Source organism: Podarcis vaucheri, assembly GCF_965113315.1.
Source record: "Podarcis vaucheri genome assembly, chromosome: 15".
NCBI classification, from domain to species: Eukaryota; Metazoa; Chordata; class Lepidosauria; order Squamata; family Lacertidae; genus Podarcis; species Podarcis vaucheri.
Window position 1 is genome coordinate 18,249,468 of NC_138753.1, and position 23,831 is coordinate 18,273,298.

The 23,831-nt window shown below is 46.4% G+C and overlaps 1 long non-coding RNA gene and 1 pseudogene across 3 annotated transcripts; both read left to right on the forward strand.

The window, feature by feature from the left end:
- Positions 1–2,290: 2,290 nt before the first annotated feature.
- LOC309520169 lies at positions 2,291–6,709 on the forward strand. 2 transcript variants are annotated; one of them, XR_014214163.1, is made up of 3 exons: positions 2,291–2,699; positions 2,960–3,074; positions 6,079–6,709. It is a non-coding gene; the product is annotated as an uncharacterized lncRNA (long non-coding RNA). The 2 variants fall into 2 exon arrangements; XR_014214164.1 differs by having other exon boundaries at positions 2,980–3,074.
- Positions 6,710–13,976: 7,267 nt separating this feature from the next.
- On the forward strand, positions 13,977–14,420 carry LOC309519379 (protein S100-A6 pseudogene; annotated as a pseudogene). The gene has a single exon. The product of its transcript is annotated as a protein S100-A6 pseudogene (transcript).
- The last annotated feature ends 9,411 nt before the right edge of the window (positions 14,421–23,831 follow it).

Below are 23,831 nucleotides of genomic sequence, written 5' to 3' on the forward strand. Positions count from 1 at the left end.
CTGGCTGCACAGGACCCGGGTTCGAATCTCAGCATCTTCAGGTAGGACTAGGAAGGATCCCGGAGAGCCGTGGCTGGTCAGTGTGGACAAGACTAAGCTGGGTGGGCCAGTGGTCTGACTGCACGAGGCAGCTTCCTTTGTCCGTGCTGTAATAAAGCCTATGGACCTTTAACGAAAGTTCTTCAGCCAGCTTTAATGCAATCTTGAGTATTTAGTTAGACATGTAAGGCATCTTGCACAGAAGTGTTACCATTTAAGCTGCTTGGAACCCCATCAAAGGAAAGAAGAAGTATTCAGCCTCTCTTGGATTCTTTCCCCCATTCTCTGACTTCCTGTATGCTAATCTGTCGCAAATTATAGTAATTATAGCAAATTATAGCAAACTACAACTCTCATCATCCCTGACCACTGACCATGCTGGCTAGGAATGATGGGAGTTGTAGCCCAACAGTGTCAGACTAGAACCCAGAAGGCCAGAGTTCAAATCCCCACTCAGCCATGAAGCTCACTGGGTGACCTTGGGCCATTAGCTTCCTCTCACCTTCACGTACCTTGCGGGGTTGTTGTGGGGATTAAACGAGCAGGGGAAGAACGGTGTACAACACCTTGGGCTCCTTGGATAAAAGGGCAAGATTTAAATGCAGACAATAAATCCATTCTCCATGTAGCACTGCCCTAGGCAGTGGTGTCTTGCGCCCATTGCAACTGGTAGGATGGAAGGCAGGGAGCCCAACTGCAGGGGGCGCCAGAGTCAACTGAGTCTAGTTTTGTCCCTGTTCTCTGGCCTGATGGGTTTTGCAAAAGCATCACTGAGACCGAAGAGGAAGCTTGCAGGCAGGAGTGACACCCCCTGGCCAAGGTTGCAAATAAGAAGGCAGATGTCCCTGGAATTTGGGGGTTGGTGGGGCAGCTCCCCATTTGCCCTGTAGGGCAGGTCTGTAAGTGGGGAACGGGGCGCGGTGCCGAGAATCCTCTGGGCCCCATGACATATGAAGACCTCTTTCCTTCTGTTTTGCATTCTCACTCTAAAGTGCACCATTAATCTGGCTTTCAAGCTGGCAACGCCAGGCAGGTATTTTAATTAAAATATTTTTTTAAAGGCTAATAGTGGCTTATGTTATCTATTATTCTGATGGATTACGATGATCCTGTCGCGGGGAGCAGGCTCCTTAAAGCCGACGAGGGCTGCCTCCTTATTTTCTACGTATCACTTCCCGAGCGGAATCTGTGATACTTTTGCAGAAGCACAAAGAGCTCACCGACGACGACGGACGCACGAGGGGGAGAAGGGAAATTGAGTCTGGGCCAGCTCCCTAGCAGAAGCGACCGTGGTCTGGCCTTCAAAGTGGGCCGTAATGTATGCCACATGAAAAATAGCACTTAGCCAGCAAAATCATGACTCGCTTCTTAATGAGACGGGGAGGAATTCTCTTTGTTCGGCCTAGTTTTCTCCGTGAGGCCGCTCTTCTCGCTGCCTGGCAGTTCAGCAGCCCTGCTCACGAGGAATACAATGCATGAAAGTAACCAAAGGAGTAATAGTACAGTGGTACCTCTGGTTACGTACTTAATTCGTTCTGGAAGTCCATTCTTAACCTGAAACTGTTCTTAACCTGAAGCACCACTTTAGCTAATGGGGCCTCCCGCTGCTGCCGCGCGATTTCTGTTCTCACCCTGAAGCAAAGTTCTTAACCTGATGTATTATTTCTGGGTTAGCGGAGTCTGTAACCTGAAGTATATGTCACCTGAGGTACCAATGTATGTGGAACAGCGACGGAGCGAGAGCGTGTGAGCACACCTGTGGAAAGCGCTCACTCTCGCAGCCTTTCCCCACCCTTCCCTCTATCCTCTTATATCTTCCCTACCCTGCTGACACACACACACATCAGAACATAATACCCGCTGGATCAGGCCAATGGCCCCTCTGGTCCAGCAACCTGTTCTCACACTGTCCAACAAGATCCCTGTGGGAAACCCGCAAGCAGGATTCGAGCCCAAGAGCCCTCTCCCCTCCCATGGAAGCAGGGCGTAGCCATTGTGGCTAGTTGCCCTCGATAGCCTTCTCCTGATGGATTTTGTCCAGTCCCCTTTTAAAGTCATCACTGCCTCCTGTAGGAGGGAATTCCATAGTTCAACTAGGAGCTGCACAAAGAAGTCCTTGCGTTTATCTGCCCCAAATCTTACAACATTCAGCTTCATTGGACGTCCATGAGTGTTCTGAGACAGGGAGAAAAAACATTCCTCTGTCAACTTTCTGCATGTCGTGCATAATTTTGCCTTCCTGCATTGTCAACACATTTTTAATTGTAAGCTCCTGGGGGCAAAGCCTTGCCCTCCTGTTTGTGTCATCCTGCAGAGAACAATGTGAATTGGCCGCTCTATCCAAATCAAGTGGGAGGCTTTGTTCAGGGGCTGGGGCTGGGCAGGGCCCTACTATTGGGCAGAGTGAGCTGGCTGCCTCAGGTGGCAGAGTCTAGGAAGCAGCTGTGAGGGGTTGGAGACCAGAGGTGTCTGTGCCACACAAGGACTGAACCTTCGCCTCCTGCACTAGACTGCTGCTCTCAGGTGCAATGATTTATTTATTTATCCAGTTTATGTGCCTCCCTCCCTCCCAAAGGAGTCCAGGGTAGCAGGATGTTGCCCTGTCACCGCCTCCAGCAGTGATTCAACAGCCAGTCTAGTCAGCTTCTGAACATGGGAAGGTGAGGGACGCCATCTTTGTTTTTGCAGCCCTCTTGAAAGAGAGGCACAGATTCATATAACATTTCCCTGTGCTGATTTATATGCATAGATGCATGTTTAGAAAGCTTGGGTGAAATTCAATATGACATCATGGAATCATTCCATCAATTTCTGCTTGCCAAACAGAATGATCTCCCCTTCGTGCTGTTCTGGGGGTTCTCCTGGCACTCCAGAGCTGTTTTGGGGGTTTGTGCATGAGGGGAAACAAACAAATAAATAGGGTTCTTTTTGTTGAAACAGGATGTGGGACCAGGCAGCCCTACAAACAGAGGTCCTCTGCAAAGTAGAACAGATGGCAAAATACATTAGGGCAGTCCTCTCCCCTAAGGAACGCGGTAAGCACTGCAAACTTCTCAAGATCAGGTTGAGGGGCAGAGAGCTCAATGGAGCTACGCAAGATGTCTGGGGTGTCTGCCGGTGTGGTTTAAGCTGTGAGCCTCCACCCACGCTCAGCCCGTAAACTTGTAAATAAATGCAAATATTGCCAGAGATTAGCCAGTCTGCAGTGAGTGCATTCTGCAAGAAACTGAACCCTGGTAATACAGCACTGGAATCCCTGGGCCATCGCTTGCTGGGGTCTTGAGCCATGCTTGGTGATAGATGAATAAAACCCAAGGTTCCTGCTCACAGAGAGTTACCCCATAGGCCACAGAACTTGGAGGCGCAGTCGTACAAGCCCAGGTTTTTTTTTGGGGGGGGTTGTTTTGTTCTCTTTCTACCCGCTTTCCGGAAAACCAAGTCCTTTGGGGCCTGATTCACCGGCTGTTCATCCAGACACTATGAAATGAACCTGTGCCGACAGGCCTTTTTCTTAAGGCATCCTGAAGTCACCTTTTTATTGTTCCTCATCGCTTGTTTGTTGTGGTTACTCATTTCATGAGCGGCAAGGCTGTGATAACTGAGAATGTATGACGCACAAACGTTGTCTCCTGAAGAAACCTAATCGTTGCCACCCATCCAGTAGGCAGCGTTTGTAAGGCAGTTTTTATCGTAGATACAAGGGATTCATCTCTTTATGTAGGCCATATCATCAAAAGCATTTTTTCCTCCTTGCTTTCCCTGATCTTCCTCTGCTACTGTTCCCCAAACCGTTCCATTTATAAGTATTTTTAAAACCACCTAATATTTTAATACCTCCAAGTCACCATTAATAGCCCTATTTGCAGTTGACACATTGAAATTAATAGACATGGTTAGCTTACATCCATTAATTTCAGTGGGATGCAACATATTATTATTATTATTGTTGTTGTTGTTGTTTGTTTGTTTGTTTTGATTTCTAACATGAGGTCCTGGGGCAATTTAAGAACATACCGGTAGTATTAAAAAACAGTTTAAAACAAATTACTGTTAGAAGAAGAGGCAGAGGGCCATAAAAACAGGGATGCAGACAAAAAAACCAGCAAAATGTTATTATAAACACAGAGATTCGGTAGTAGCGAGGTCTGATCTTATGGGTCATGGAGCCTGCACAAAAAGGGATGTCTTTACAAGACCTCTGAAACAACTGATGGATGATGTTTCACAGAAGGCAGAGGAATGGCATCCTAGAATGCCACCCAGGCAACGGCAGAAAACATCCATTTTCAGGGCACCACCCTGATGTTTATGAAAATATCCGTATACTGTTGCTTCATTAAAAATACATCAAACTGGTTTACAGCAATGAAAACTTAAAACCGTACAATACAAATTCATATTATAAGGCTAAAAGCAGACATCAGTTAACCACTCTGGGTGATGTGTTCTTAATTGCCTGGCAGAACAGTAAAGTTTTCAGCGGGTGTTTAAATGCGGGTGCTTGCTGAATCTCTAGTGGCAGAGAGTTCCACAGGGCTGGGCCAATGACATCAAAGGCTTGGTTCCTTTTCGTTGTCAAATGAGCCTTGCTAACTCAGAGGACGCCCAGCAGATTATCTCAGTGCTCGAGCTACGATAGAAGGGTTCAAGCGATCCATGAGGTACTGTGGAACCACGTTGTTCAGGGCTTTGTGAATTAATTCAAGAACCTTGAACCTGGCTCAGCAGCAAGTGGGCTTTGTAAGGTATAGAGTGCTGGAAGTAAAAACTTCCCCCAGAGATGATCTAAGTCCATCAGGGAACATCAGTGTCACATCAGGGCCAACCCATTCCAGGGACAGATGCCGAGAAGAATGACTACCTGAGGATTTTGTGGCCAGACGCCAGCCCCCTCTGTAGTTCAGGCCACAAATCCATCAGTTATATAGACCCCATTCCTGTGGTTTTTTTGGTCCACAAGAATCTGCCTTATCCTGAGTCACAGGTTGGTTGATTTGACTCAGGGTTGCCTACAGGAACTGCAGCACCTCTCCAGGGGTTCAGGCAAGGGACAACCCTAGCCCTACCTGGAGATGTTGCTGGTGATTGAACCTAGGACCTTATGCATGTGCAGAAGATGCCCTGCCACTGAGCTATACAGAAAGAGAGACTGAGGATCTGGCAAGGAGGACATTTTTCATGTCTCCAGGCTGAAGGTTGTCGGTGGCAGGGTGGAACTCCTGTGTAATAAATGTAAATCTGCCCTTATTCCCTTATGGGGGACACAAGAGCCCTTATAGAGTCCTTTGCAGGTTCTCCGTTGGCCGGAGAAAATAGCAGAGGCCAGCCAGAGTATATTGAGAAGCAAAGCAGCTAGTAAGCCTAATCTTTATTGAACTGTTGCAACACGCAGGAGAAGGAGGAGGACCCACAACAAAGGTGTGTCTGCCCTTATATAGACATTTTTAATTGCCCGCCTTGGAGTCCAAGACCACCCCCAGAAACATCATACCTACATCACAGAAGGGGTGTAGCTCAAGACCACCACCACCCCAGATGCATCATACCTACATCACAGAAAGGGTGGTCTACAACAGAAATCTGAGTGCATTGTTTACCTCCTGTCTGGCAGGTTACCTGTTCATGCTTACTTGGATACCCTGGGGAGCCTGGCCAGTCTTTTGTAATGACAAATACTTAGTTTCTGACCCAGGTCATTGGCTCACCCTATTCATACACAGACATACCCTTAAGACAGGATTTGTGAACAAAAAGACAATGGGGAGGCTCCCCGACCTCCTGCCTCCTTGCAGAGGAAACATTTGAAAATGGTTTCAGGGTGGACCTCCTGTGCTGCTCCAGACACATGGTCCACACATCTATGTATGCGCTTGGTTGGTACATTTATAAACATATTATATATATATCCTTAATTTTTTTATTTCACCTTCCACAAAGGAGCTTTTCTCCAAGGGAAAACAAGGCCCTATTATTATTATTATTATTATTATTATTATTATTATTATTATTATTATTATTATTATTATTCCTGTTATCCAGCAATGCAAAGGTCCTCAAAAGACAGCACCTGAGCTCTTCCAGAGTGCACAACGCCTTCTCTAGCATCCGCTCCCCGCTGCTGCAACATCTGCTTTGAAACCGCTTGCGTTAAAAAATATAAGCCGTGTGTGTGTGTGTTGTGTGCAGGCTGAGTGCTTTGCAGCTCAGCGCTTCCAATTATGAAAGAAGCTTCTGCCTCGGGGTCTTCAGGAACAATTCACTACTAGATATCTGGGCTCCAAGTCAAGAACACCAGTCAGAGCAGCAGCAACAGCAGCAGCAGCAGCAGGGGCTATAGCAGGACACAGAAAGAAACCAGGAAGGAGAAGCCACAGCTCAAAGAGGCCCATGTGGTGTCAGTGAGATGACTCTGTTTTTAAGGAATGAATGGCAAGGCAGCTGATTCTAAATTTCACAGGCTTGTCGCAGTCATTTGTCAGCACCCCAAAGGTTTACAAGCAGAGATGGAGATAGCTGCTGGGTATATATAGAGGCCTGTGGAGATGTTCAAGTTTCCTTTAGCATGCAAATTGCTGGTAGTTAATTCTTCATTGGTGTTTGAAGGGAGGAGAGAGTTCTGCAAAAGGATAAACCATGTGCAGGGACAAAACACTGACTTTTGATTCAGAAAGTATCAAGGTACTTTACCAGTGACTAGCACACCATAGTCCTGGCTGCAACTAACTATTATTATTATCATGATCATCTTCTTCATCATCATCATCACCATCATTATCTATATCCCTCCCTTTCTCCCAAAGGAGCCCAGAGTTGCAAACTGATGCACATTTTGAAAACAAAGCAAAAACATTCTAGAGCAGTTAAAATATTCTGGGCAAAGTGAAACCAGTTACAACGTTCTAAACACATTAATTATGAATGGGGCGGCAGCAGCTCCACCTCTTGATTCACCACCATGCAAGATTAGAGACAGTGGAAAGTTCGGCTGTGGTGTGGTGGATGATGTCTGGGCTGAAGACTGGAGAGGTCTAAATCCCTTCTCAGCCACATCGTTTCCTGGGTGATCTTGGGCCGCTTATTTGTCTCTTAGCATTGAGCTACCTTACAGGGTTATTGGGAAGATAAGGGGAAAGACTCTGCTGTACACACCAACCTACTGCTCTCTAGGTCTTTTGGGAAAATACAGTTCCCACAAGCCCCAGCTAGCATGGTTTGGGATGAGGGCACATTGATTGCACATTATCCTGAGCAATGCTCCAGTCTTGACAGAAGCACATCTTTACTTGGCAAGAAGACCTACAATTTTCTGTGCCTACAACTGGGGTGGACAGAGAGGAGTGTTAAGTTGTGGGTGAACATATCAGATGACACAGCGATTCTTCAAACAGCTCTTGTTTATTCACGGGCCAGAACAGAACTGAAGGGTTCAGTCAGCCTGCTTATATAGAGCTCCACTAGAATGCAACAGTAACCATTTTCTCTAACTATCCAATCACTGAATGTCACTTTCAATCCCTTATTTGCATATGTGGACCTGAGTGAAAACTATCTACAGTATCCCCCTGCTGGCCCAGGGTGAGAACTTCAGTACATGACAGTGAGTCCTACTGAGCACAGCAGGATTTCCTTCAAAGTAAACATGCGCTGCACTGCACATCGGTTAGATCAGTACTGAGTGACGTTTTTCAGCCTGAGGGTTGGATTCGTTCATGGGTGGCCTTTGTAAGGGAGGGGGGTGTCATGCCAATGGTGGGAGGGGCCAGAGGCAAATGTGGGTGGAGCAAGGGGCACAGCTCTTCCCCTCTGTACAGCAGCTTTCACACGGAGTCAGAGGTTTCTGCAGTGGCGGACCTTGGACTCTCAAATTTCAGCAGCGGCCTGTGCAACACTAAATTTGCACACCCACCGCCTCTCTCACTTTTCTACAGCATGCTTTTGCTGTCCCCTGTAACTATGCCACCCTAAAACCGCCTCTGGTTTCTACACACACACACACACACACACACACAGTTCTCACCCTGGGCCAGCAGGGGGATACTGTAGAGAGATCAGGTCCACATATGCAAATAAGGGATCGAAAGTGACATTCAATGATTGGATAGTTACAGAAAGTTGTTATAGTTACGTTGTACTGGAACTCTATATAAGCAGGCTGGCTGAACCCTTCAGTTCAGTTCTGTCATGGCCTGTGAATAAACAAGAGCTGTTTGGAGAATTGCTGTGTCGTCTGATATGTTCACCCACAACTTAACACACACCCTCCTGCCAGGCTTGCAAGAGGCATTTGATGCAGCTCAACGGCATATTCTAGCCAGGCAAAAGTACTTGAGGTGAGGACAGGGGCAAGGCCAACAAGTGATGTGGCTGGGGGTGGCCTGGGGAGAGTCCCAAGGGCCAGATGGCAATGCCTGGAGGGCCACATATGCTCCCTGTCTGGCCTCGAGTTCCTCACCCCCTGAGTCAGATCAGTTGATTAAAAACCTATGCAATTTATTTAAGGAAACCTCACAGGGTTGTTGTGAGGATAAAATGGGGACGAAGAGGACTATGTACACCACATCAAGCTCCTTGGAGGAAGGAAGGTGGGCTGGAAATGCAATAAGGTCCCCATAGGATACTCAAGTATTCCGTGGGCTAGATGGGAAGATTAAAAAGAATTTTGGAACACAAATGCAAGGCCTCCAAGGCAAGGCCTTACACTTCTGCTGTGGTCTCTCTCGCACACTTTATTAACGTGACAACATTCAAACATGGCACAGTCACTTCTAGAAAGGCCCAGGGGTGCTTTTTGGCCTAAGGTGTTCATCCACCATTTTTTTTTAAAAAAAAACCCTATTATAAACGGATGAAAAATTCATATTGTTCTCACATGGGGAGAGTTTGAAAAATTGCTGGACGGCAAGGAAAAGGAAATTGTTTTGTCTGCTTTTATTGCCGCGCCGAACTGTCTCCTCAGAACACAAACGGGCTCTCCCACTGGAGACAGAGAGTTCCTGGAGGCAAAGAGGCGAAGGCAAGTCACTTGCAACGTGATCCCGGGAGAGATGGAGAGGGCAGGGATTTTAACCGCTTTCGCAGCTTCTCTGTAGCTTCAATTGGTCAAAAGACCCCACAAACGCTGTCAGGTCAAGACATCTTTGTTGTGGAGGGAAAGAAAAGAACAAACGGGATTTCAGCCTGCTAATTCTCACAGAAACGTATCTACTCTTCTTTCAAGAAGGGTGTGTGCAGAATTTTTTCCACCTGCAGTTACTGAAAGGAAGATCTAACACCACAGTGGTACCTCAGGTTACATACGCTTCAGTTTACATACACTTCAGGTTACAGACTCCGCTAACCCAGAAATAGTGCTTCAGGTTAAGAACTTTGCTTCAGGATGAGAACAGAGATTGTGCTCCGGCGGCCCGGCGGCAGCAGGAGGCCCCATTAGTTAAAGTGGTGCTTCAGGTTAAGAACAGTTTCAGGTTAACTACAGACCTCCGGAACCAATTAAGTACTTAACCCGAGGTACCACTGTAATTGAAAAGTAAGCAGGAAGGAAGTAAAGGCTGAGAGAAAAACAGCCTACAGGTTGTTCCTAAAAATGAATCAGTGAGAGAATAGGCTGCCTTTCTCTCTGTCGCCCCCACTGGTACAGGTAACTCATTACAAGCATTGTTACTTTACTTCCAGTGCCATGAAGGGTGCCTTACCCCAAACACTTGAGCTCTCATTTTGCCCAAACACTGGAATTCCCTCCCTGAGAAGATTTGCCTGGAGCCATTATTGCCATCTTAGATCCACTGAGCTAAGTCTGTCCTGTTCTCCTGACCTTTTAATAGCAACTGAAGAAAAGGAGAAGATGGTAACTGTTTGTGTCCTGAACTGCCGAGTCGCTGGTTCGGCTTAGGCAGCCAAGAGGCTACTGGCTCTTCCCGGCTCTGGGTCGCTCTCGTTGCCAGGCTTGCGTTTCATAACAAACCCATTAAAAAGCTTTTTTTAAAAAAAGAAGTAATGAATTCCACACCTGCTGTGCAAGTGAATGATTCACCCAGGCCCTTTTAGCTGGCGAATGTCAGATACTTCGTGACTATTTACGGTGTGTTCTTTGGGCGTCATTTATGGAAAGATTATTTCTATCTGACAGATGAGACAAAAGATATGAAGAGGGCATCAGGCACCACAACCCCAGATGAACCCGTGGTTCTTGTGGAGAGACACACAGAAAAAGTCCAGGGCTGTATGTAAAGCTCTGGAACACACAAACACAAACACACAAAATCCTGGGAATTGTAGTTTATCCCTCCAGAACTATTATTCCCACGGCACTTAGCAAAGTACAGTCCCCAGGGTTATTGGTGTGTGTGTGTGTGTGTGTGTGTGTGATTTAAATATGTGGTGTGAACCATCGAGACGGATTCATGGTTAAACCACTTTGGAAGGAGAATAGGTGCCTCGTGAAAACTCTCAGCACCCTTAAAAAAATAACCACAGCTACCAGAATTCTTTGGGGGAAGCAATGACTGTTTAAAGCAGTATCATAGCACTTTACTTTCATGGTGTGAATGTGGCCCACGTCTTGCTTCAGTCTGATCTATACCATGCCTGAACTTTGCTTTGGACCCAACTTGAGTGTTGCATCACCTCACACCAGATCCTGACAGGAGAATTCTGGACCAAGTTGCAGGTGGCGGTTATATTTTGCTCCCACCAGACTCCAGGGGTGCTGCATTACAACATCAGTATTTAGTCTGGGAAATGATATGCAAGGAAATAACTGCCCATGGTAACAGAGGAGGGGGAGGGATATGTTTCAAATGAATTTATACATAGGATTTGGCAGCTCTGAACCTGTTGGAGCTTTCTTTGCACTGGTCTGCCTTTTCTTGCAAGGAATCACTTGCGTTCAAGACTCTCATGCGTTCTTGCTGATAAAAAAAAATCTTGACTAATTGCTTGCACTTCAAATTACACCCCAGCATCGCTTTTACGCATCGCTGATAGCTCTTCTCCATCTTCCCCTTGCTCTGCTCATCAGACATGTGCTAGGAAAACACAGTTGCTCTGAAGCTGGTTATCAGAGATACCTGCCCAGCTGCAGTGTGTGATCCTGCCTTAATGCCCATGCGCTGGATGCTACCTTAGTGCTCCTGCACATGCACTGACAATGGAGACAAAGTGTTGGCTCCAATGCTTGTCCTACTCCCTAGGAGACCTATTGAAATTAATGGACACTTCAGTGAGTCGACTGTATTTATTGCATTATTTCTTCATGTGTCTCATCCACGAGAGGTCTGGAGGGTGGCAACATGAAAACAGGCCTTTTCTGCAGTGGCTCCCCATTTCTGGACTGCTCTCCCCAGGGAGGTTCGACTGGCGCCTTCATTGTACACCTTTAGGCGCCAGGCAAAAACATTCCTCTTTGACCAGGGCTTTGGCTGATTGACATCTGATGCCCTTTTAAATGTGTTTGTGGGAGGTGGTTATTGGTTTGTTGTTATTCTTACTTCTATTATGTATTATGGTTTTTATGTTGTGATTTTACGATGTGAACCATCCTGAGATCTGTGGGTATAGGGCAGTTTACTTACTTACTTACTTACTTCATCCATCCCACTTTTTTCCTCTAAGGAGCTCAAGGGGGCATCCATGGTTCTCCCCCTCCTCATTTAATCCCCACAGCAACTCTGTGAGGGAGGCTAGGCTGAGAGGCAGTGGGCAGCCCCCAATGACACCCAGTGAAGTTCATGGCTGAGTGAGCATTTGAATCCTAGTCTCCTAGCTCCTAATCTGACACGCTAACCTCTACAAACCTGTTGTTGTTTAGCCATTTAGTCATGTCCGACTCTTCGTGACCCCATGGACCAGAGCATGCCAGGCACTCGTGTCTTCCACTGCCTCCCGCAGTTTGGTCAAACTCATGTTCGTAGCTTCGAGAACACTGTCCAACCATCTCGTCCTCTGTCATCCCCTTCTCCTTGTGCCCTCCATCTTCCCCAACATCAGGGTCTTTTCCAGGGAGTCTTCTCTTCTCATGAGGTGGCCAAAGTATTGGAGCCTCAGCTTCAGGATCTGTCCTTCCAGTGAGCACTCAGGGCTGATTTCCTTAAGAATGGATAGGTTTGATCTTCTTGCAGTCCATGAGACTCTCAAGAGTCTCCTCCAGCACCATAATTCAAAAGCATCTACAAACTTAAGGAAAATCAACTTTATGAAACAATCCCTGAAGCAAAACACAGCCAATTTTGCAGTACAGTACAATACTCCAGCCAAGTAGTGTGTACTAGCATCAAGTGTGGGTGGGTCTACTTGGAATCAAACTTAGTTGCATGCCACCCCATGCATTTAAAGCACTTTTATATACCACTATTAACAGTCAGGGACATGGGTGGCGCTGTGGGTTAAACCACAGAGCCTAGGACTTGCCGATCAGAAGGTCAGCGGTTCGAATCCCTACGACGGGGTGAGCTCCTGTTGCTCAGTCCCTGCTCCTGCCAACCTAGCAGTTCGAAAGCACGTCAAAGTGCAAGTAGATAAGTAGGTACCGCTCTGGCGGGAAGGTAAACGGCGTTTCCGTGCGCTGCTCTGGTTCGCCAGAAGCGGCTTAAGTCATGCTGGCCACATGACCCAGAAGCTGTACGTCGGCTTCCTCGGTCAAGAAAGCGAGTTGAGCGCCGCAACCCCAGAGTTGGTCACGATTGGACCTAATGGTCAGGGGTCCCTTTACCTTATTAACAGTCATGGCTGTCCAGTCCCAAAACCCTGGGAACTGTAGTTTGTTAAGCGAGTCCCCATGTCTGTTAAAGTGGTATAAAGGTGCTTTACATGTATGGTGTGAATGAGACCTAAGAGTCTGCGTACATCTGCATGTCCTGACAGCAGCCTTCTAAAGACCGTAACTAACTGACTTAACAAAGAAGAGAAGTAATCTGAATATAATAGAAAATGAAAACCTTCTAGTGAGAGCTAAAGCTGGGATTTTTTAAAGCACCTAAGCCACTCAGAAGCACAAATCCCATTTACTTTGCACGGCACGTACATGTCAAACAGGGAAGGCCTGAATGTGCAAGTGTACATTTTGTCAGTCAGTCTGAGTGCAGCCCTCTTCCAACCAAATGCAACTGTATTTATAAATAGGGTTGTTGTCTGATCTCAAAAATCTGTGTTGCTTGAGTTTTAATTGATTATATCTGCATACATTTGCATATTAATAGAACAAACAGGCCTGCTTGCCACAAAACGCTGCAGTGTGCCCTTTTCAAGTTACTTCCTTTCATCCTATTCCAGTTTTCCTGTTCTGCTCTAGTAGGGCGTGTCAAAAATTTTCCAAATTCCAAAAATGAGAGGTGCTAAAAAGTTGTAACATGACTTGAGAATTCAGAAAGGTATTTTGGTTAAATAAACATAATTTAGTTTGGCTTGGTAAGTAAAATGTGTTTAAAGTTATATCTACTATACTGCATCAATTCAGTGAGTCAGTCAAGACATCATCTTAGAAGAAGCATCCCTTTCGGTGTGAAAAGCAGGAATGCAGACACTCCTAGTGTCCCTATTTTCCAGGGTCAGTCCCAGATTTACACAAGCCATTCCGGTTTCTGATTTGATCCTGGAATGTCCCACTTTTCCTTAGGACTTCCCTATTTCCACCAGACAAATGTTGGAGGGTATGGAGTTATGCAACGGCTGAGCCATCTGAAAGCAGCCCTGTATAGAGAAGTGGGTTTTTAAAAAAATGTTTAATGTTTTATTATGTTTTTATAGATGTTGGAAGCTGCCCAAAGTGGCTGGGGCAACCCAGTCATATGAGTGGGGTATAAATGTTGTTCTTCTTGTTGTTATGGGATAGGATGTCCCTATTCTCGTTGGAGAAATGTTGGAAGGTATGGGAATGCCTCTCCTAAGATGGCTCCTGCCTGCCGTGTTTGTTGTGAGTGCTCATATTGAAAATACGGTTACAGACCACTTTCCCCATCGCTTCCTGCCACTCAGCACCGGACCATCTCGCTTCTGATCTCTCGCCATGGCAGCACCTCTTGACCAAGCTATCGGCCTGCTGGTTGTTACCTTTCACAAGTACGCCGGCAAGGATGGCGATAAGAACACCCTAAGCAAGAAGGAATTGAAGGAGCTGATCCAGAAGGAGCTCACCATTGGACCGAAACCGCAAGACTCAGAGATACAGGCATTAATGAAAGATCTGGACCGCAATGGGGACCAAGTGGTCAACTTCCAGGAATACGTCACTTTCCTGGGTGCCCTGGCAATGATTTACAATGAAGCTTTGAGTTCGTAAATGTAACACCCTGGTGGGTTGAGGTTTTGTGGTTCGGGATTATACCTCTGTAGGCGGTTTCACGTCCAATAAAATTTAAGTTTTGTAACAAAAAAAAAGAAGAAGAAAATACGGTTACAAAAGCCCATTGCCTGCCCCCTCTCTCTGCCAAGCAGTGACAAGAGTGCATGGGGTCTCAGGCGCCTACACAGGGTCTGTGTCCCTTTGGAGACTAGAAGGATCAGTGGAGACAGTCGTAGCTTTAAGAAATAGGGTTTATTCACCTATTTACACCCTCAGTCTGCATGGAGGGAGTCCAGATCTTACAGCATGGCCCAAAGCATTGCAGGCAGCCCTTCCTGCTCCCTTGCCAAGAGAAATCTCCCCCCTTTCTTCTTTCCAGTGTTATAAGAAAAAACTGCTCCCTTTCCCTTCTGGAGACCGTATAGAGGCTTTGACGGTTCCCTATTGGTTGGAGGAATTAACAAGGGTCAACCAGAGTCTATTTGGGAAGTGGCTAGTAAGCCTGATCTTTATTAAAGGAAAATAAACTGTTGCAACAGGGTCCCTGCTCACCACACGCAGGAGGGAGGAGCACCCTGAATAATGGTGCGCAAGCCCATATATAGACTCTTGAAATTGCCCACCCTGTAGCCGAAGACCCCCCCCCAAAAAAAACATACATACATCAGGAGGCAGTCTACAGCAGAAATCCTTTCTGTCAGGATACCTGATAATGGTCACTGATTGCATTACCTGGGCAGCCTGACCATTCTTTTGTGATGGTTAATATGTTAGTTCCTGAATCCAGGTCACAGGCTCACCCTATTCATACACAAATAGGACCTTAAAAAAGGATTTGCAAGCAAAAAGACAATGGGAAAGCTTTCTCCATTTACCTCCCTTACTGCAGAGGAATATTTGAGGTCATTGGGAGAGTCAAAATGGCTTCAGGATTGCTCTCCCATACTATTTCAGACACATGGTTCATATATTTAGATATGTGTGCATTTATGAATATTTATTCTATATTTGAGACCTTAACATTCTTATAACACCAGAAGACCCTTGCCCTCTCCCAGAGCAGTTAGCCTGGCAGCCTTCCAAATATCCAGTCTTTGGTCACATCTGGGCAAGAAGTTACCGCTGTCTTGTTGACTTCCCTGAATGGTTTTCTACTGTAATGCTAACAGGTCCGCTCTTCCCTAAGCCAGCCAGGCTGGTTTGCATAAGGCAGCCCAGAAATTCCCTGCCTGGCACAGCCCTGCAGTTCATGTTTTAATCCATTCCTCAATGAATCAAAACCCTGGGATTGGTTCATTTCAAGGGTTTGCCCCGAATCTCTAACAATACTTTAAAAAAGAAAGGGAAAAAAAGAAAGAAACCTGAGTTGAGAGCATCTTTTAAAATTGATTAATAGGGTTTTAACTGATTAATGGAACCAATTCATCAGCTAAACGTTGCTGCCTTGTTCACGAAGTATGAGTGGAATTCAGTGTAGCACTAAAGAGATTGTTTCATCAGCACAAGAATTGGTGCTTGCAACTGAACAACCTTCCTTCTCTGTGTCCCCTCCAGAGCAGATTTTGGGGGGCCTGTGTGGGGAGGAGAGGCAGGAAAGCCCCACTGGGCTGGTGGGAGTCCTTGCGCTGTAGCTGAATCTGACCCTGTGCATCCAGAATCCGACCCCTACGTGTAGTTATGTAGCAAGTGACAAGCCTTATTTGGGGCAGTAGTCTGATGTGGGCGACTTTTTTATGGCTCCCACCTCTGCACATAATTTTGTCAGCTTTTAAAAACAAAGTTCATTATAAATAAATGTTGCGCCATCTGAGGGTTTATGGCAAAGAAAAATGAACTGATCGGAACGCAGTTATTTCCCCAAACTGACTTTTCGTATGTAAACCTAGAGGGACTTTTGTTTAAGCAAGGTAAGAGTTTTGAGGGAATTAGCTGGGGACTATTAAACTGCACATTCAGCCGTAACTCCTTTAATGATGTTTTCTGATTGATAACACTAATATAATTAATATTCCTTGCCAAGAGGAAAGATAAGTACTTTAGAGAAAATTTGAGAACCGATCTAGGAGAAAGGCTTCATTTGTTTTTATAGTCTTTTGTCATAATGTTCTTTTTATTTGAAAAGTATGATGAACCTCTCTCTCCAGCTGAAGTTCCTGGCACTGCAACAAAGAGAGTGGGGAGGTGCAAGCAAGCCTTTTGCTGCAACAGCTTGTTTCCAATTCATTCCTCTAATATCTTGATAATATTTATCATTTATAAAGCTGAGATATACTCGAGAGTCGAGAGTGGATTTCATGCTCTTTATTCAGCTCATAGTGGTGAGGAGGAATGGAAGTTCCCCCAGAATGTCTGCTTTATATACATTATGTGCTGGTCCCGGGGGGGAAAGGTACTAATACCGTATCCGAAGTTCAGTCCAGAGTCACTAGCAGGGTAGACGATCACTAGATGAGACGCAAGGTCCGAAACAGGGAGCCGGGCGGGGGAGCAGGAACGCTGGTAGGGCAGCAGCAGGAAGCCAGGCGGGTAACAGGAACACTGGTAGAGCAGAAGCAGGGAGGCAGGCGGGGAACAGGAACACTGGTGGGTCAGCAGCGGGCAGCCGGGCAAGGAACAGGAACACCGGAGAGTCAGGAGCAGGAAGCCGGGCGAGGAACAGGCACACCGGGAGTGCAGATCTAGGTCTGGGTAAAGCAGGTACTCCACAACGACGTTGCTCCCGCAACCTGGGACCGGGCTGCCTGACCTTTATCTTCTTCTAAGGCCGGGGGTGGTCCCGGCCCCCAGGAGCCCCGCCTCTCCTGGCCTTAAGGCGAGCACTCCTCCTGGGAGAGACCAGTTCCCTTCGCCTCTCTGCCCTAAGCCTCTGCAGTTCAGGAGAGGCCGAAGGGTTACTGGGCCCCGGGGAGGCTCACCTGTAGCCACTGAGTCCTCCAGCACCTCTGGGGCCAGAATGGTCTCACCTGGTGCCTGCCCCTGAGGATCTGCCACAGGTGCAGGCTCCTCAGCATCTAGGCCTTGCCTCAGTTCAGCCGGCCCTGGAGGCGGGGACTCCTGTGCCGGCTGGGATTCCTCCGGTTCACTCTCAGACTCGGAATCCCAGGCCATCACACATTATTTACACAATGGGCCCCACGTGATTGGCTAATTCCGGGATTCACCTGTAGGCCAATCAGGTTGCGGATTCACTTCCACCTGGAGCTGGATTGGGTGGCTCCTGTGGACCAATCAGACTGCTGCATTCTGGACCCTATTGTTCTAGTACCAATCAGACTGCTGCATTCTGGACCCTATTGTTCTAAGACCAATCAGACTGCTGCATTCTGAATCCTATGGTTCTAGGACCAATCAGAGCACCTGCTTTGCATGCAGGATGTCCCAGGTTCAGTCCCTAATGGCATCTCCATCTTCTAGTAGCAAAATGGATCTTCACCTCCCCCTCCCTTCCAACTCAACAATTCTATGATTTCTCTGCACACCCCCTACATCTATTCTGGGGTTTCCCCAGCCCTCATAGGAATTTTTCTTTATTAGATATTTTAGAATGTGACCCCCAACATGCTCCTACAGGGATCCTGCTACCCTCCTTGAAGATACAAACCTGGAGCTAATTGGAGTCGCCAAACCTTCTGAACTAAGCAGTGACGGGTCGGACAAGCTCAAATGATTTTAAAGATTTGTTAAGCTAAAACTGTAATGGAATATAAAGTACAATTCAAAGGTTCTTGCATGTCTGAGGCCAAATCCTTCTTGCTTACTTAGTTCCTCCATTTCAGATATTACTTGCATCTATCTGAACATAAAGGTAAAGGGACCCCTGACCATTAGGTCCAGTCGTGGCCGACTCTGGGGTTGCGGCGCTCATCTCGCTTTATTGGCCGAGGGAGCTGGTGTACAGCTTCCAGGTCATGTGGCCAGCATGACTAAGCCACTTCTGGCGAACCAGAGCAGCACACGGAAATGCCGTTTATCTTCCCGCTGGAGCGGTACCTATTTATCTACTTGCACTTTGACGTGCTTTTGAACTGCTAGGTGGGCAGGAGCTGGGACCGAGCAACGGGAGCTCACCCCGTCGCAGGGATTCAAACTGCCGACCTTCTGATCAGCAAGTCCTAAGTTCTGTGGTTTAACCCACAGCGCCACCTGTGTCCCCTTATCTGACCATAGCCTTGCCCTATTTCCATCCAATTCAGAGTGTCTCTTTCTGATTGGTTCCCAAACCTGCCATTCGTCTCCTCAACACAGTTCATTGCTTATTACAGTCCTGGGCAAGAGCATGACTTCATCCTGTCTTGCAGTACACATGATCTGGCCTCGTTCCACTATTCTCTCTGAGATAGTCATCACGCTAGAACGCCTTAGCTAAGCAGTTTATTGCTGAAATCTGTAATGTAAGCATATTAGCTATTGAAATCCTGTGTTCATCAGTTTATACAACTGGAATGTTAGAAAAATGTTTTGCATGTTCCTTGGTATACTTCTGCTTTTGTCCTAAATTCCTATTTGCTTTTAGCTGAAACCTGATGCTAATTTCATGATTCCATGTCCCCATAATCTTGAACCCTCTTGATTTCCCCTTAACCATAAAATTATCCATCACCTATATCAGTGTTTCCCAAACTTGAGTCTCCAGCTGCCTTTAGGCTACAATTCTCATCATCCCTGACCACTGGTCTTGCTAACTAGGAATTATGGGAGTTGTAGTCCAAAAACAGCTGGAGATTCAAATTTGAGAAACACTGACCTAGATCAATATGCACATTATTTTTTTCTTACACCAGCTATGGGGCGGGTGTGTGGGGAGACGAGAAGCAAAGGAAATTCCATGGTGCAAGCCCTTGTGCTAATGGAGCTGCTTGGTTGGATATTGCGCCATGTTTCCTGGTATAAGGAACCCTCTTGTGTCGCTGTCTAAACTCTAAATTATAACCTGGTGCAGTGATGACTACAGCTGAGATGGCATGAAGGAGATGAAGCTATAACAGTTTAATTATTAAGGGAGGAAAGGCTACAACACGGGTGTTTTTTTAATTTAGAAAAAAGGCAAAACAGGGGGGGCATGACAGAGAAGTATCAAATTATGCATGGTTCAGAGAAAGTGGATAGATCTTCCCTTTTCCTCAATTTTCTCTTTTTGGACTTGAACTCGACAGCTCCTGGCTCTTCGCCAACCCCTGGGCTCATCCATTACAGAGGAGGCAAGCCACACATCTTGTGAGTCTGAGATTTGGCTCAGACTTGTTTTCTCTACATGTTTTACCCTACAAATGTAACTGTAACCACGAGATGAAGCCTGCTTTCAGATTACTGCTGTGAACTGAGTAAGAGGGGAAATAAAGGGGAAATCGCCAGGAAGAATCCCAGTCTGCACAAAGGCATCCTGGATTGCTTAATTAAAAGAATGAAACCATCAACAGCTTCCTACAAGCTGCAAGGGAATGTGCTCTACTGTTTGCTCACGAGCTGAGTGAGGAGGGATCATATTTAATCAATATATCCTCTCCTACCTTCCAAAACATTCCCACATTATTAAAAAATTTTTGCAGGGGGTATTGTATATTTGGGGCAGGGTAGTTTTAAATTGTTCTTAAGTGTTATGCTAATTTGAATTTTGAATTTGTATTTCAATTTTTGTCTTGTTTTGTACGGCTGATTTAATATTCTACAGCCTTTTAAATAGGTTTGTGTGTGTGGGGGTATTGTTTTGTTGTTTTGAACTATTTACTGGTGTTTCAACCTTGTATTTTCAACTTGTGAACCGCCCTGAGATCTTGTGATGAAGGGCCGTACATAAATCTAAATAAAAATAAATAAAATACTAGAAGCTGGGGGTGTCCCAAGACAGACAAAAGGAAACACTTTTTTTTCACGCAGTACAGAGCTACACTACAGAATTTGCTACCACAAGTTTTAGTGTTGGCCAACAATTGGGTTGGCTTTCAAAGGGGATTATACAAATTCATGGAGGGATAGGGCTATTGGTGGCTACTGGTCATGATGGCTGTGCACCAGCTCCAGCATCAAAGGTGGCATGTCTCCAAACATTGGTTGCTGTGGAACACAAGTGAAACATGTTCCGATTGCTTGCTGCCCATAGGCAGCTGGTTGGGCACTGTAGGAACAGCATTCTGGTTGAATGGGCCGTTGGCCAGATACAGGTCTGATCAAAACTCATGGTCTTAATGGAAACAAGTTTTGGAGTCAGTATGCCAGGGAACAGGGGATGCGAGTGGCGCTGTGGGTTAAACCACAGAGCCTAGGGCTTGCCAATCAGAAGGTCATCGGTTCGAATCCCCGTGACGGGGTGAGCTCCCGTTGCTCGGTCCCTGCTCCTGCCAACCTAGCAGTTCGAAAGCATGCCAGTGCAAGTAGATAAATAGGTACCGCTGCGGCGGGAAGGTAAACGGCATTTCCATGTGCTGCTCTGGTTTGCCAGAAGTGGCTTAGTCATGCTGGCCACATGACCTGGAAGCTGTACGCCGGCTCCCTCGGCCAGTAAAGCGAGATGAGCGCCGCAACCCCAGAGTCGGTCACGACTGGACCTAATGGTCAGGGGTCCCTTTACCTTATGCCAGTGAACATCAGTCAATTGGCGGCAACAGCAGGAAAAGGCAACTGTCTTAAGTCAGGCTTCCTCAAAACATCTAGTCAGTCACTGTAGGAAACAGAATACTGGGCTAGATGGAAGTTGGGTCTGATTTAGTTTGTTCCCTGTTGTCTATAAGATGATCAAATAGAAAGTCGTTTGCTTACGACACCAGAAAGCCTTGGCTAGTCAAGGGTAGACAATATTGGGATAAACAGACAAGCGTTTCATCTGGTGTGCATCATGTGACCTTAGAGTGCCCCATCTCCACTTTGGTTGTAACAGTGATGCAGTGTGCTTAACTGAACCCAGAGGGCAAGTGCAGCAAGCAAGATGGTTCTGGCAGAGTTAAATATGTTTTTTGTTTCAAATGTTAAGAAACAAGACTGAACGTCACCGAAGGAAAATGACAAACCGATGATGGATTATACAATTTTAATGCTCAAACTCCAGAACTTCCTTCATACAAATAGCCATTACGTACATGAATAGTCCCTGTAAAGTTAAATTTTTCATTGTGCAATTATTCATTTAAGGACCTGCAGGATCAGACATACCATTTCTTTCAGGAAATATTTACCCCACCCACCCACTCCACTTACAAATTCAAGACCAGGATTCTGCTAGAACTCATGCTGCGGTTTCATTATACACAATTCCCAGTACAGAAAAAGAAGCGGTTTTTAATATCAAATCCGTATCCTTGCCAAGGTGTTTGTTTTCTGCTTAGTGCTCTCTAATTGATAAAAGCATGTGAGCAGATGGTAGACCCAAGAAATCACTGACACACATATCATCTGATACCAAGACAGAAATACGTTATTAAATGCTGGTAAATTCAGCTTACATTTTGCAAGCATAGATGGGTGTTCCTGGCTGTTTTCAGAAATACAACGGTTCCCAGTGCAAACAGGAGAGGGATAATGGAACTCCCAACAGCCCAAATTCCACTCCATATGTGACTTCATTTATTCTGCATTGGAGCACCGACTTCTGTTAGCACGAAGCTGACTGAGTGGATGCGAGGAATGGTTTATGCTTCTTTGGGGGAGAAATATGTGGTACAGGTTGTCATGGATGAGGCGATGCAGCCGCTTCTTAAGAAGCCCTTCCCAGATCCAGAGTGTGACAGCTACCACCCGTTTCACAAATATTCCTTTCAGGTGCAATGCTCTTGAGAGCGGGGTGGTTGTCCAACTTGAGATGTGCATGGAGGAAACATTAGCTTGACCCATCTCAACTGGGCTTCAGCAGAAATGTCGAACCTGGTTGATTTTTAGCAGGATCAACAGAGACTGAATGCTGACAAGATGGAAGGGTGGGTGTGTCTTCTGTTTGGGAACTGGGAATGAGCCACCCTTCAAGGCCATAGGGTTGTAATGGCCTTGAAGCAGGAGGTGCATAGCGTGGTGGTAATCCTGAATCCAGTGTTGTCATTAGAAGTTAGCTAGGAATACTTACCTCCAGCTCTAGCTGAGAAGAAGAAGAGGAGTTTGGATTTGATATCCCGCCTTTCACGCCCCTTCAGGAGTCTCAATGCGGCTAACATTCTCCTTTCCCTTCCTCCCCCACAACAAACCCTCTGTGAGGTGAGGCTGAGAGTGTGACTGGCCCAAGGTCACCCAGCAGCTGCATGTGGAGCGGAGACGCGAACCCGGTTCCCCAGATTACGAAACTACCGCTCTTAACCACTACACCACACTGGCTCTCTGAATCCAGTGTTGTCATTAAAAGTTCAAGTGGCTAGGAGTACTTACCTCCAGCTCTAGATGGTTCACTAGCTACTCCTGGACCAGGATAGCCCAGCCACAGTAATCCATGCCCTGTCGACCTCCCAGTTTACTGTAATGCACATTATATGGAGCTACCCTTGAAGATAGTCCGGACCAAGGGGAAGCAGTTATGCCAGATTGATTAACGCAACCCTCAAGTTTTTCTGCACGATAGCAGCAACATCTGTGACAGCCTACGTAACTCATAGCTGTGTTTGCTAAACCAGAGATAACTGTTCACACGAATGTGGTGGCCTGGGGTGTTGCTTTTCTGAATCCTGATGATACCGTTTGCAGCAGAGGATGGGCAAAGGAGCAGCCTCTGCTTTCAGTTCTGAGCAAAACCAGAGATGTGCAAAGTGCTGTTTTAGCGCACGCGCATGCACACAGCACTATTCCCCTCACAACTAGAGTCCCAGGATTCACAGCAACATTTAAAAGCCCGCTCTTCAATTGTTGCTTGCAAAGGAAGAATTTTCCTTTTCCTTTTTTAAAGCAATAGTTGCAGGTTCTCTCTGGGATTGCCAGTGTGGCACCCTTCAGATATAATGCCTGACAACTGGACATGCTGGCTGGGGCTGGTGGGAATTGCAGTCCTAGGCTATGTGCCTCTGACAAGCGTACTGAGTATGTGAGCTCATTCAGTTACCTAAACATTAGTCAGTGTGCAGGACTAGTGTGCTGCCGACAGGTCTAGGTGCTCCTAAATATCACATGGGGAGGGGGATGAGACTACGTCTCGTTATTAGGGTGGCCACTTACGCATTGCCAAAAAAGGCACAACCTAAAGAGGAAATTGATCTACATGAGCTAAAACATGCAAATTTAGAAATGTTGTAATTTAAATAGGACTACATCTCTGTGTGGAACAAGATCCTGAACAAGTGACTTGCAGATCTGCTCAGTCTGCTGCCCATGTGCTATTTATTGATGTGCACCTTCAGAGCCCCTGCTGCTCTCCCTTCTTAAGGTTTTATAGGTTTGGATAGGACTTAGGTGTGGGAGCCTTGCTCCCAAATAGAAGACGTAAGGCCATAGCAACAGCCTGCTGGATCAGGCCTATGGCCCACCTAGACCAGCATCTTGTTTTCACAGTGGCCAACGAGATGCCTCTGTAAAACCCTGCCATCATGGCTAGTAGCCGCCGATAGCCCTGTCC